Source organism: Balaenoptera ricei, chromosome 6, assembly GCF_028023285.1.
Source record: "Balaenoptera ricei isolate mBalRic1 chromosome 6, mBalRic1.hap2, whole genome shotgun sequence".
NCBI lineage: Eukaryota > Metazoa > Chordata > Mammalia > Artiodactyla > Balaenopteridae > Balaenoptera > Balaenoptera ricei.
Genome location: NC_082644.1, coordinates 41,952,330 through 41,968,157, shown reverse-complemented (window position 1 = coordinate 41,968,157; position 15,828 = coordinate 41,952,330). Strand labels below are relative to the sequence as shown.

The following is a 15,828-nucleotide window of genomic DNA, read 5'->3' as shown; positions in this document are numbered from 1 at the left end:
TGTTGCGGAGCATGGGCTCTAGGTGTGGGCTTCAGTAGCTGCAGCACGTGGGCTCAGTAGTTGTGGCTCACGGGCTCTAGAGCACAGGCTCAGTAGTTGTGGCACACGGGCTTAGCTGCCCCGTGACATGTGGGATCTTCCCGGACCAGGGATCGAACCCATGTCCCCTGCATTGGCAGGCGGATTCTTAACCACTGCACCACTAGGGAAGCCCCTGAAGGTGTTATTACATACCATTTTTAATACTAGATTCTGACCGATGACCAAAAGGGCAGCAAACAAGAGAGCGAGGAAGCAAGAAGAAATAGTTTTATTCAGTGACTCTCCAGTTTTTCTTAATTGAATCCTAAATTGTGGATTAAAGACCTAAATACAAGAGCTAAAACTATACAACCCTTAGAAGAAAATATAGAGCAAAAGCTTCATGACACTGAATTTGGTAATGATTTCTTGGATATGACACCAAAGACTCAGGCAAGAAAAGGAAAAAATTAGACTTTAAACTGGTGTATCAAAAGACATGAACAGAGTAAAAAGGCAACCCAAAGAATATTTACACATTCTACATTTGATAAGGGAGTAACACTGAGAATACATAATGAAATTCTACAACTCTCTAACAAAACAAACAACCAGATTAAAAAATGGGCAAGGGACTTGAATAGACATTTCTCCAAATATGATATAAAGATGGTCAATAAGCAGATGAAAATATTCTCAACATCACTAATCATGAGGGCAATGTGGCACCCATTACAATGGCTACGAGTGAGAGACAGAGAAAGAGAGAGAGAGAAGAGAAAATAAGTGTTGGCAAAGATGCAGAGAAACTAAAGCCTTTGTACACTGTTTCATAGGAATGTACAATAGTGTAGCCACTGAGGAAAACAGTATGGCAATTTCCCCAAAAATTAAAAATAGAACTATATGATCCTTACAGCACAGGGAACTCTGCTCAATATTCTGTAATAACCTAAATGGGAAAGAATTTGAAAAGAATAGATACATGTATAGGTATAACTGAAGCACTTTGCTGTACACCTGAAACTAACACAACATTATAAGTCAACTGTAGTCCAATATAAAATTTAAAAAAAATTTTTTTAAGGAAAAAAAAAAGAATTATATGATCCTGCAATTCCACTTGTGGGTATATGTATCCAAGAGAATTTGAAAGTAGGGTCTTGAAGAGATACTTGTACACCCATGTTCACGTTCATAGCAGCTTTACTCACAATAGCCAAAGGGCAGAATCAACCTAAGTGTCCACTGATGAATGAATGTGGCATATACATACAATGTAATATTATTCAGCCTTAAAAAGGAAGGAAGGGGGGGCTTCCCTGGTGGCGCAGTGGTTGAGAATCTGCCTGCTAATGCAGGGGACACGGGTTCGAGCCCTGGTCTGGGAAGATCCCACATGCCACGGAGCAGCTGGGCCCGTGAGCCACAACTACTGAGCCTGCGCGTCTGGAGCCTGTGCCCCGCAACGGGAGGGGCCGCGATAGTGAAAGGCCCGCGCACCGCGATGAAGAGCAGTCCCCGCACCGCGATGAAGAGTGGCCCCCCGGGGCTTCCCTGGTGGCGCAGTGGTTGAGAATCTGCCTGCCAGTGCAGGGGACACGGGTTCGAGCCCTGGTCTGGGAAGATCCCACATGCCACGGAGCAACTGGGCCCGTGAGCCACAACTGCTGAGCCTGTGCGTCTGGAGCCTGTGCTCCCCAACAAGAGAGGCCGCGATAGTGAGAGGCCCGCGCACCGCGATGAAGAGTGGCCCCCGCCCACCGCAACTAGAGAAAGCCCTCGCACAGAAACGAAGACCCAACACAGCCAAAAATAAATAAATAAATTTATAAAAAAAAAAAAAAAGAGTGGCCCCCGCTTGCCGCAACTAGAGAAAGCCCTCGCACGAACCGAAGACCCAATACAGCCAAAATAAATAAATAAATAAATAAATAAAATAAAAGTAGCTATTAAAAAAAAAAAAAAAAAAAAGGAAGGAAGGGGTTTCCCTGGTGGCACAGTGGTTAAGAATCTGCCTGCCAATGCAGGGGACACGGGTTCGAGCCCTGGTCCGGGAAGATCCCACGTGCTGCAGAGCAACTAAGCCCATGTGCCACAACTACTGAGCCTGCAAGCCACAGCTACTGAGCCCGCATGCCACAACTACTGAAGCCCGTGCGCCTAGAACCCGTGCTTCGCAACAAGAGAAGCCACCACAATGAGAAGCCCACGCACCACAACGATGAGTAGACCCCGCTTGCCAAAACCAGAGAAAAGCCTGCACGCAGCAACAAAGACCCAATGCAGCCAAAAATAAAATAAATAAAATAAAGAAATTATAAAAAAAGAAAAAAGAAACAGAAGGAAATTCTGACAAATGCTACAATGTGGATGAACCTTGAGGACATTTTGCTAAGTGAAACAAGCCAGTCACAAAAGGACAAATATTTCATGATTCCACTTAGATGAGGTATGTAAGAGTACTCAAATTCAGAAAAAGGTGGTTGCCAAGGGATATGTTAGCCATGCCAATGTAACTAAATGTATATTTAATCATGTACAGTTAACTTATCCAGTAGTTCAAGTTAAACTATTAAAAGATACGGTCTTGACAAAAATCTACCCTCTCCCTGGAGACAGGGGAATAGAGGGAAATGTCCTAAAAAGTGGAAGAATTCTAATAATGCATATTAGTGGCTACTATCTATTTTAACACCGTCGAAAGGCAAAGGTAAGACTTCGGGTACGTCTAAAAGAACGTTGGGAACTTGGGTTTAAAAAAAAAACAAAACCTAACTCTAAGAAGAAAGCTTTCAATGAACAGGTTTTGGCAAGACTACAACCCCAAATTCCTTACAGTTAAGAGAGGTGGTAGGGTGGGGGGAGGAGAGTCATCATATAAGAAAATCAATTCTCAGGACATAAAACACTTAACTGTAAAAAAAAAAAAAAAAAAAAAAAAGCAAACTAACTTTAGTATGTCCATACAATGGAATATTATTTGGCTATAAAAAGAAATGAAGTACTTATACATGCTACAACATTGTGCTGGTATGTGGGAGAACATCAATGAATCTTTAAAACATTAAGCTAGGTCAAAGAAGCCAGTCACAAAAGAGCACATATTACTAGATTCCATTTACATCATATGTCCAGAACAGGAAAATCTATAAACACAGGAAGTAGATTACCAGTTGTTTACTCCTGGGATGGGGGGGGGGGGTGATGAAGGAATTGGGAATTGATACTTAAACGGTATGGGATATTCTTTTCGAGGTGATGAAAATGTTATGAAATTGATTATGGTGATGGCTGCATAATTCTAAAAATATACTAAAAACCACTGAATTATGCAATGTAAATGGGTGAATTGTACAGTATGTAAATTACATCTCAAGAAATTTTAGAGGGCTATAATAAACACTGTTACCAGTGAAGAAAGCAAAAGAAACAACACAACTGCTCTTGATTAAGTGCATTCATGTGCACACATTCAGTGGCAAACTGTGTGACAAAAGGTACCAATATTTAATATTTAACACTGGTTAAATATTAAGAAAATAGTGGCAATTTTTTTAAAAAGGATTCTGCTAAGAAATCATTAAACAATTATCTAATACTTGAGCCAGAAAGCAAGATGTACATGAAAGAGAAGAAAGGAATTTATAAAAGAAAAACATATCCTAAGGCCAAAAATTCAAGAAATCCTGCAAGTCCCCTGGAAAAAGTCAGTATCAACTAAATATCTCCATGTCTCCAGAGAGCAGTAGCCGCACCCAAGTATGAAACACAAACAAGCCAACTATCTTAGGTACATTTAAAAAAATCAAATCCATCCATCTTCATGTACATTTTAGCAAGCTAACAAAATTGTTCCTTCCTATTCACCTGGCTAGTAACTCTACCAGTAACATTGTTTTCTGTGTATATACATTTTCCTATATTGTTATCTGGTACAAATAGCTGTTTTCACTAACAGCTCAGAAGACCTGGGTTCTTATAATTGAGAAAAACACCATTAAAGTAAATTATCATAAAGAATAAACCAATGTTATGATAAATGCTAAACCTTTACTCATAGAGGTCTCTCTAGTGACTCTGCACTACATCTATGTTGAATAATTGCTCAAGTTTTTAATTGTTTAATATTTATGTCTTACACTGAGAGCCAGAGTAGAAAAGTTGCCCATTTCCCTTGAAAAAAGCCAAAACACAGAGAACAGCTAACCACCTCTAGTGGAGAAGGCAAATCTAAATAGCAGATATCCCCCCTGGGGCCGAACATGTGCAACCTAAAGAAAAATAATAAGATAGAAAGCAATCCCTTTCCTTCACTCCCAGGAGACTCTAAGCAGGGCTTTGATAACAGCCAAATGCACCAGAAACTGTGTGCTCTTGAATTTATCACTGCACACTCTGGGTCATGATCTTTAAGATTCTGAGTAGTTCTAAAGTTTTTTGTACAGACAAAAGTTTCCAGATTTTCAGGGCTGGTTCAATGATAAAGATGGTTGCTGTGTTGACCACAAGCTGCCCACCTGCCCAGAGACCTGTTCAGACCACAAAGAGAACAGGGCACCTCTGGGGTTTGTGTGGCTCAGAGACTAAGGACTCAGACAAGTTGTGCCTCTTTGTCCCTGGGTCAGGGTTTATCCACAGAGATAGGAATTCGTCTTCCCCAACTGCAAAGTAGCATAAATGAGTCAAATGACAACAGCAAATGCCCCAGGGACTCAGTGAGGAAGAGAGCTTAGAGTCTTATCCTCATATCTCATATATTAGCTTTTCCTTAGCAAAGAAGTCTGATTATAAATGTGCCACAATAATTATTTCAGGAAAGAATTAATGGATTCTAATACCAGTGAATAAAAGTCTGATGGGAAAACGGTTATTCACACAGTCTCAGAGCACTCCCCCCCAAAAATATGTATTAATTACAAAGAAGGAGGGAGTAACCTTACAAAGGAGAAACTTGGCAGAAACCACTTTCCTTAAGTAATCAAAGCTAACATCACTAGCAATGGGATAAATCTGTATCATGTACCCTCTAATATGAGGTACAGCTATATCATTCTGTGGCATTCCAGCCAAAAACTGGTAACATGAATCTAATCATGAGGAAACTTCTCAGTTTGTTAATGAAGGACATTCTACAAAAGAGATACTTCCGAAGTGTCAAGGGCATGAAAGACAAAGAAAGACTATTCCAGATTGACGAACTGTTCTACACTGAAGGACACTACACAGACATGGGAACTAAATACTGTGTGTGATCCCAGACTGGATCCTGGACCAGAATATTTGCTTTTTGTTATAAAGAACATTAGCAGGATAACTGGAAATTTTTGAATAAGGCCTATACATTGTATCAATGGTAATTTCCTGATTTTATCATTTTAAGGTAGCTCTTTAAGACAATATATTTTTTCTTAGGAGTTACACACTAAAATATTAAGGGGTAAAATGGCGTTATGTTTGAAATGAACACACAAGGGTTTCAGAAAAAAACAGTAACATGTACATACAGAGAGAATATGTAGCAAATGTAGCAAAATATTAAAGTTTGGGGACTCTGGGTAAACACTATGCAAAATTCTGCTGTGCTTTTTTATTTCAAAGTAAAATGTTAAAACCGTACCCTGAGAACTTATATGTATATTTTATATTCCAGTGAATACGTTTTATTCTGTGAAAAATCTAAGTTGTTCTTCATGTTTGCACTAGCTAAGCTGATCCTTCTACACAGAATGTTCCTACCCAGATTTTCACATGGCTTTCTTCCTCCTCACTTTAAATCCCATCTCCTCAGAGACCTCCCTAGGTCCATCTAAAGGAAACCCTATTGACAGTTGATCACATCACCAATCATTTTCTTAAGTAGGTCGAACAGTGCTTTTACTTGATTGTCTCTCCTCCTTCCCCACTGAGGATGTGAGGAACCATGTCTTATACACAGCAGTATGTTCAACAATATAATAGGTATCTAAGTATCAGTTGTTGCGTTAAAGACTGATATGTAACCCCAATGTCATAACATGGATTTTTTTTCACGGACTCATATTTAGAGGCATAATAATATTACTATTCAATTACAGGAAATAACCTAGTTGTTCAGCAACTAATTTTAGAGCACTGCATTTTGTAAAATACTTTTTGTACCAGGACCCGAGAAGGCATTATAGAAAATTCAAGAATTAAAACCAGAATGTCAGCACCTAGTAGGTGCTCAACAATTAACCTTTCAATTATATTATACAGGCCATATTCATAAATTAGTTAGTTTTAAAAGTAGAAGAACAGGGCTTCCCTGGTGGCGCAGTGGTTAAGAATCCGCCTGCCAATGCAAAGGACACAGGTTTGAGCCCTGGTCCAGGAAGATCCCACGTGCCATGGAGCAACTAAGCCCATGTGCCACAACTACTGAGCCTGTGCTCTAGAGCCTGTGAGCCACAACTACTGAGCCCACGTGCCACAACTATTGAAGCCTTTGCGCCTAGAGCCCGTGCTCCGCAACAAGAGAAGCCACTGCAATGAGAAGCCCACACACCGCAAAGGAGAGTAGCCCCTGTTCGCTGCAACTAGAGAAAGCCCGCGTGCAGCAATGAAGACCCAATGCAGCCAAAAATAAAAATTAAAAAAAAAAAAAGTTAGTGGAGTGGCTTGATTATATTGTAACTTCTTACACAAGAGCAAGTAGTTCCATCCTGGAACACAGAATTATATTATTTTTTACTAACTAACATGGCACATGATGAAGAACTTTATCAAGAATACTCCCAATCTGAGTTTGAGATTGACATGTACACACTACTGTATTTAAAATAGATAACCAACAAGGACCTACTACATAGCACAGGGAACTTTGCTCAATATTCAGTAATAACCTAAACGGGAAAACGATTTGAAAAAGAATAGATACATATATATGTATAACTGAATCACTTTGCTATACACCTGAAACTAATACAACATTGTTAATAGACTATGCTCCAATATAAAAAAAAAAAAAAAAAAGAAAAGAATACTCCCAATCTCACAGATTATTAACATGGTCTTCAATCTAAACTCAGGATTAAGTCAGGATAAGGTACTTTATAAGTATCAGTTAAATTCCACATTTTGTACACAAAACACAGTATTATTTGATGGCCAAGTACCTATGAATGGTCAACATTTATAAAGTTCCAAAGGTTTTCACACCAACTACCAGGCTTACTTTCCAAAAAGCAAAGCCCAGAACACTAACGACAGCCTACCACAGCTGCTACTCTCCTCTTCTGAAGAGGCTGTTTTCTCACAAAAACACACAACTCACAAGCTACCTTTCCACAAACTTTAAATGAATCATAGAAAAATGATCTGTTACAAGTGTCACGCTGATTCTTGCTCCTCCGCAGAGAAAACATTCAGGGAAAGGTACAGAAAAACTAGGTGTATAAATGGAACTTAATTTTATTTCATTTGCTACAGTTTATACTTTCCATGAAATGGGAGTAAAATATACTCCCATTTTATATACATGATTTTTTATTTAATACAGAGATTACCAAATTCTCAACATAAATTACCAAAAAAGTGTGCATTAGCATATTAAATCCATGCTGTTTCATAATACTCTTTATGCTAACACTGTGCAGATAAGGCAAAAATTAAGGAGGAAAGGGGTGATTTATTAAAATTTTAGCAGCTTAACATTTTAGCTAATTTAATCATGAACACAGATTACTGTTCTGAGGGAGAGCCAATGTGAAGTCAGCAACAGCTGCCCACAAGTATGGTCAAAATTAAAGAATAAAGGCAATGGAGACCTTAAAGAATCATTTTTGAAGTACACACTTTAAACCATGTACTTGTTTTTTAAGGATGCATTTTAAAATCTGCATACTACCCAACAGATCACAAATAACTGGAAAGGGATAGTACAATCAACTGTTTTAAGGTTAATTCAACACACCATGAGAGAGTAGATTAAGACATTAAATAACTTACAACCAAACTTCTGGAAAGGGACATATTAAACACATAAAACAAAGGACACTTATCCTTTAATTATGAAAGGGACAAATTATTTGTCTTGCACCACTATTCACTTATTATCAAACTGTACTTTACTAATATTCACCAAGCAAAATAATTGTTTTTGTGCATACTGGGTACTGAATGTTTTCTCTCTTCTTGCCCTGTGTTGAACTTGGGATAATGATTCTAAGAAATCCCTAGACACAGACCACTACTCATCAACAGCTTGTTTAAACATGTTTAAATATCAGCTAATAATATAAAAATTACACCTCACTAGAGTTTATATATATGTGGAAGAGGGTGGACTGATTTTTTTAACATCTAACTGGGTTTATAAACAGTCAATCTGGGAATTCCCCAGCAGTCCACTGGTTAGGACTTGGCACTTTCACTGTGAGGGCTTGGGGTTCAATCCCTAGTCCAGGAACTAAGATCCCACAAACCACGCAGCACAGCCAAAAAAAAAAAAAAAAAAAAGTCAATCTGAGTCCCTTACCCACTACTTTACAACCTTCCTTAAAAGTAAACATAAGGAGGCTTCCCTGGTGGCGCAGTGGTTAAGAATCCGCCTGCCAACGCAGGGGACATGGGTTCACGCCCTGGTCCAGGAAGATCCCACATGCCGCAGAGCAACTAAGCCCATGCGCCCAACTACTAAGCCTGCACTCTAGAGCCCGCGAGACACAACTACTAAGCCTGCATGCCACAACTACTGAAGCCCGCATGCCTAGAGCCCATGCTCTGCAACAAGAGAAGCCACCGCAATGAGAAGCCGTGCACCGCAACAAAGAGTAGCCCCCACTGGCCACAACTAGAGAAATGCCGCACGCAGCAACAAAGACCCAACGCAGCCAAAAATAAATTAACTTAAAAAAAAAAAAAAAAAAGTAAACATAAGGGGACTTCCACTGGAGGTCCGGTGGTTAAGACTTCGCCTTCCAATGCAGGGGGTGAGGGTTCGATCCCTGGTCGGGGAGCTAAGATCCCACATGCCTCACGGCCAAAAAACCAAAACATAAAACAGAAACAATACTGTAACAAATTCAATAAAGACTTTAAAACTGGTCCACATCAAAAAATTCTTTAAAAAAAAAAAAAAAGTAAACATAAGGAGGTGGGGGGGTAGGATTAACATCTATACACTACTATATATAAAGTGGATTTAAAAAAAACAAGGACCAAGACCGATTCAAGATGGTAGAGTGGAAGGACGTGTGCTCACTCCCTCTTGCGAGAGCACTAGAATCACAACTAACTGCTGAACAATCATCGACAGGAAAACACTGCAACTCACCAAAAAAGATACCCCATATCCAAAGACAAAGGAGAAGCTGCAATGAGACGGTAGGAGGGGCGCAATCACAATAAAATCAAATCCCATAACCACTGGGTGGGTGACTCACAAACTGGAGAACACTTATACCACAGAAGTCCACCCACTGGAGTGAAGGTTCTGAGCCCCACATCAGGCTTCCCAACCTGGGGGTCGGGCGATGGGAGGAGGAATTCCTAGAGAATCTGACTTTGAAGGCTGGCGGGATTTGATTGCAGGACTTCGACAGGACTGGAGTAAAAAGAGACTCCATTCTTGGAGGGCACACACGAACTAGTGTGCACATCAGGACCCAGGGGAAGGAGCAGTGACCCCATAGGAGACTGAAGCAGACCTACCTGCTAGTGTTAGAGGGTCTCCTGCAGTGGCAGGGGGTGGTTGTGGTTCACTCTGAGGACAAGGACATTGTCACAGAAGTTCTGGGAAGTACTCCTTGGCATGAGCCCTCCCAGAGTCTCCAGTGCTGGGTCACCTCAGGCCAAACAACCAACAGGGAGGGAACTCATCCCCACACATAAGCAGACAAGTGGATTAAAATTTTACTGAGCCCTGCCAACCAGAGCAACACCCAGCTCTACCCAACACCAGTCCCTCCCATCCGGAAACTTGCACAAGCCTCTTAGATAGCCTCATCCACCAGAGGCAAGAAGAACTACAATACTGCAACCTGTGGAACGAAAACCACATTCACAGAAAGATAGACAAAATGAAAAGGCAGAGGACTTTGTACCAGAGAAAGGAACAAGATAAAACCCCAGAAACACAACTAAATGAAGTAGAGATAGGCAACCTTCCAGAAAAAGAATTCAGAACAATGATAGTGAATATGATCCAGGACCTTGGAAAAAGAATGGAGGCAAAGATCGAGAAGATGCAAGAAATGTTTAACAAAGACCTAGAAGGATTAAAGAACAAACAAACAGAGATGAACAATAAAATAACTGAAATGAAAAATACACTAGAAGGAATCAACAGCAGAATAACTGAGGCAGAAGAACAGATACATGACCTCAGAGATAGAATGGTGGAATTCACTGCTGTGGAACAGAACAAAGAAAAAAGAATGAAAAAAATGAACACAGCCTAAAAGACCTCTGGGACAACATTAAACGCACCAACATTTGCATTATAGGGGTCCCAGAAGAAGAGAGAGAGAAAGGACCCAAGAAAATATCTGAAGAGATTACAGTCAAAAACTTCCTTAACATGGTAAGGGAAATAGCCACCCAAGTCTAGGAAGCGCAGAGAGTCCCAGGCACGATAAACCCAAGGAGAAACACGCCGAGATACATAGTAATTAAATTGATAAAACTTAAAGACAAAGAAAAATTATTAAAAGCAACAAGGGAAAAACAACAAATAACATACAAGGGAACTCCCATTAAGGTTAACAGCTGATTTCTCAGCAAAAACTCTACAAGCCAGAAGGGAGTGTCACAATATATTTAAAGTGATGAAAGTGAAGAACCTACAACCAAGATTACTCTACCCGTCAAGCATCTCATTCAGATTCAATGGAGAAATCAAAAGCTTTACAGACAAGCAAAAGCTAAGAGAATTCAGCACCACCAAACCAGCTCTACAACAAATGCTAAAAGAAATTTCTCTAAGTGGAAAACACAAGAGAAGAAAAAGACCTAAAAAAACAAACCCAAAATTAAGAAAATGGTAATAGGAACATACAAATCGATAATTACCGTAAATGTTAATGGATTAAATGCTCCAACCAAAAGACACAGGCTCGCTGAATGCACACAAAAAGAAGACCCATATATATGCTCTCTACAAGAGACCCACTTCAGGCCTAGGGACACACACAGACTGAAAGGGAGGTGATAGAAAAAGATATTCCATGCAAATGGAAAAAGAAAGCTAGAGTAGCAATACTTATATCAGATAAAATAGACTTTAAAATAAAGAATGTTAAAAGAGACAAGGATGGACACTACATAATGATCAAGGGATCAATCCAAGAAGAAGATATAACAATTATAAATATATATGAACCCAACATAGGAGCACCTCAATACATAAGGCAAATGCCAACAGCTAAAAAAGATGAAATCGACAGTAACACAATAATATTGGGGGACTTTAACACCCCACTTACACCAACGGGCAGATCATCCAGACAGAAAATTAATAAGGAAACACAAGCTTTAAATGACACAATAGACCAGATAGATTTAATTGATATTTATAGGACATTCCATCTGAAAACAGCAGATTACACTTTCTTCTCAAGTGACCACAGCACATTCTCCAGGATAGATTACATCTTGGGTCACAAATCAAGCCTCAGTAAATTTAAGAAAATTGAAATCATATCAAGCATCTTTTCTGACCACAACACTATGAGATCAGAAATAAATTACAGAGAAAAAAATGTAAAAAACACAAACACATGGAGGCTAAACAATATGTTACTAAATAACCAAGAGATCACTGAAGAAATCAAAGAGGAAATTAAAAAATACCTAGAGACAAATGACAATGAAAACACGACAATCCAAAACCTATGGGACGCAGCAAAAGCAGTTCTAAGAGGGAAATTTATAGCAGTACAATCCTACCTTAAGAAACAAGAAAAATCTCAAACAAACAATCTAACCTTACACCTAAAGGAACTAGAGAAAGAGGAACAAACAAAACCCAAAGTTAGCAGAAGGAAAGAAACCATAAAGATCAGAGCAGAAATAAATGAAATAGAAACAAAGAAAACAATAGCAAAGATCAATAAAACTAATAGCTGGTTCTTTGAGAAGATAAACAAAACTGATAAACCTTTAGCCAGACTCATCAAGAAAACGAGGGAGAGGACTCAAATCAATAAAATTAAGAAATGAAAAAGGAGAAGTTAAAACAGACACTGCAGAAATACAAAGCATCATAAGAGACTACTACAAGCAACTCTATGCCAATAAAATGGACAACCTGGAAGAAATGGACAAATTCTTAGAAAGGTATAACCTTCCAAGACTGAACCAGGAAGAAAGAGAAAATATGAACAGACCAATCACAAGCAATGAAATTGAAACTGTGAATAAAAATCTTCCAACAAACAAAAGTCCAGGACTGGATGGCTTCACAGGTGAATTCCATCAAACTTTTAGAGAAGAGCTAACACCCATCCTTCTCAAACTCTTCCAAAAAATTGCAGGGGGAGGAACATTCCCAAACTCATTCTATGAGGCCACCATCATCCTGATACCAAAACCAGACAAAGATACTACAAAAAAAGAAAATTACAGACCAATATCACTGATGACTATAGATGCAAAAATCCTCAACAAAATACTAGCAAACAGAATCCAACAACACATTAAAAAGATCATAGGGCTTCCCTGGTGGCGCAGTGGTTGAGAATCTGCCTGCCAATGCAGGGGACACGGGTTCGAGCCCTGGTCTGGGAAGATCCCACATGCCGCGGAGCGACTAAGCCCGTGAGCCACAATTGCTGAGCCTGTGCGTCTGGAGCCTGTGCTCCGCAACGGGAGAGGCCACGATAGTGAGAGGCCCGCGCACCGCGATGAAGAGTGGCCCCCACTTGCCGCAACTAGAGAAAGCCCTCACACAGAAACGAAGACCCAACACAGCCATAAATAAATAAATAAATAAATTAATTAATTAATTTTAAAAAAAAAAGATCATACACCATGATCAAGTGGGATTTTATCCCAGGGATGCAAGGATTCTTCAATATATGCAAATCAATCAATGTGATACACCATATTAACAAACTGAAGAAGAAAAACCATATGATCATGTTAATGGATGCAGAAAAAGCTTTTGACAAAATTCAACACCCATATTTATGATAAAAACTCTCAAGCAAGTGGTCATAGAGAGTACCTACCTCAACATAATAAAGGCCATATACGACAAACCCACAGCAAACATCATTCTCAATCGTAAAAAACTGAAAGCATTTCCTCTAAGATCAGGAACAAGACAAGGATGTCCACTCTCCACTATTATTCAACATAGCTTTGGAAGTCCTAGTCATGGCAATCAGAGAAGAAAAAGAAATAAAAGAATACAAACTGGAAAAGAAAAAGTAAAACTGTCACTGTTTGCAGATGACATACTATACATAGATAATCCTAAAGGTGCCACCAGAAAACTACCAGAGATAATCAATGAATTTGGTAAAGTTGCAGGATACAAAATTAATACACAGAAATCTCTCGCGTTCCTATACACTAATGCCAAAAAATCTGAAAGAGAAATTAAGGAGACAATCCCATTTACCACTGCAACAAAAAGAATAAAATACCTAGGAATAAACCTTCCTAAGGAGACAAAAGACCTGTATGCAGAAAACTATAAGACAATGATGAAAGAAATTAAAGATGATACAAACAGAGAGATATACCATGTTCTTGGATTGGAAGAATCAACATTGTGAAAATGACTATACTACCCAAAGCAATCTACAGATTCAGTACAATCGCTATCAAGCTACCAATGGCATTTTTCACAGAACTAGAACAAAAAATTTCACAATGTGTATGGAAACACAAAAGACCCCGAATAGCCAAAGCAATCTTGAGAAAGAAAAACGGAGATGGAGAATTCAGGGTCCCTGACTTCAGACTGTACTACAAAGCTAGAGTAATCAAGACAGTATGGTACTGGCACAAAAACAGAAATACAGATCAATGGAACAGGATAGAAAGCCCAGAAATAAACCCACGCACATATGGTCACCTTATCTTCGACAAAGGAGGCAAGAATATACAATGGGGAAAAGACATCCTCTTCAATAAGTGGTGCTGGGAAAACTGGACAGCTACATGTAAAAGAATGAAATTAGAACGCTCCCTTACACCATACACAAAAATAAACTCAAAATGGATTAAAGACCTAAATGTAAGACCGGACACTATCAAACTCTTAGAGGAAAACATAGGCAGAACACTCTATGACATAAATCACAGCAAGATCCTTTTTGACCCAACTCCTAGAGAAATGGAAATAAAAACAGAAATAAACAAATGGGACCTAATGAAACTTAAGAGCTTTTGCATAGCAAAGGAAACCATAAACAAGAAGAAAAGACAACCCTCAGAATGGGAGAAAATATTTGCAAACGAAGCAGCTGACAAAGGATTAATCTCCAAAATATACAAGCAGCTCATGCAGCTCAATATCCAAAAAACAAACAACCAAAAATGGGTGGAAGACCTAAATAGACATTTCTCCAAAGAAGATATACAGATTGCCAACAAACACATGAAAGGATGCTCAACATCACTAATTATTAGAGAAATGCAAATCAAAACCACAATGAGGTATCACTTCCCACCAGTCAGAACGGCCATCATCAAAAAATCTACGAACAATAAATGCTGGAGAGGGTGTGGAGAAAAGGGAACCCTCTTGCACTGTGGGTGGGAATGTAAGTTGATACAGCCACTATGGAGAACACTATGGAGGTTCCTTAAAAAACTAAAAATAGAACTACCATATGACCCAGCAATCCCACTACTGGGCATACACCCTGAGAAAACCATAATTCAAAAAGAGTCATGTACCACAATGTTCACTGTAGCACTATTTACAATAGCCAGGACATGGAAGCAACCTAAGTGTCCATCAACAGATGAATGGATAAAGAAGATGTGGCACATATATACAATGGGATACTACTCAGCCATAAAAAGAAACCAAATTGCATTATTTGTAGTGAGATGGATGGACCTAGAGTCTGTCATACAGAGTGGTGTAAGTCAGAAAGAACCACAACTACTGAGCCCACGTGCCACAGCTACGGAAGCTCGCACTCCTAGAGCCTGTGCTCCACAACAAGAGAAGCCACCGCAATGAGAAGCCCGCGCACCACAACGACGAGTAGACCCCGCTCGCCGCAACTAGGGAAAGCCCGCATTCAGCGATGAAGACCCAGAGCAGCCAAATAAATAAAATAGAATAAAATAAATTTATTTTTAAAAGGTTTAATTTTATTTATTTTTGGCTGCGTTGGGTCGTCATCGCTGCACACAGGCTTTCTCTAGTTGTGGCGAGGAGGGGCTACTCTTCGTTGCGGTGCATGGGCTTCTCATTGCGGTGGCTTCTCTTGTTGCGAAGCACGGGCTCGAGGCGTGCGGGCTTCAGTAGCTGTGGCACGTGGGCTCAGCAGTTGTAGCTCACAGGCTCTAGAGCGCAGGCTCAGTAGTTGGGGCGCATGGGCTTAGTTGCTCTGTGGCATGTGGGACCTTCCCAGACCAGGGCTTGAACCCATGTCCCCTGCATTGGCAGGCGGATTCTTAACCACTGCACCACCAGGGAAGTCCCAAAATTAAATCTTAAAAAAAAAAAAGCAGTTGTTGGTTACCAAGGATTTCCTTTAAAAAAAAAAAAAAAAAAAAGTACAACTAGAGAGAAGCCCGCACTCCACAACGAAAGATCCTGCATGCCTGAACCAAGATCCCGTGTGCTGCAACTAAGACCCAATGCAGCCAAATAAA

At 39.7% G+C, this 15,828-nt stretch overlaps 1 protein-coding gene across 5 annotated transcripts in view; it reads right to left on the bottom strand.

Annotated features, from left to right (window-relative positions):
• The window catches only part of UBAP2 (ubiquitin associated protein 2), a 121,036-nt gene that overhangs the window by 46,507 nt on the left and 58,701 nt on the right, over positions 1 to 15,828 (bottom strand). The window lies entirely within an intron of this gene.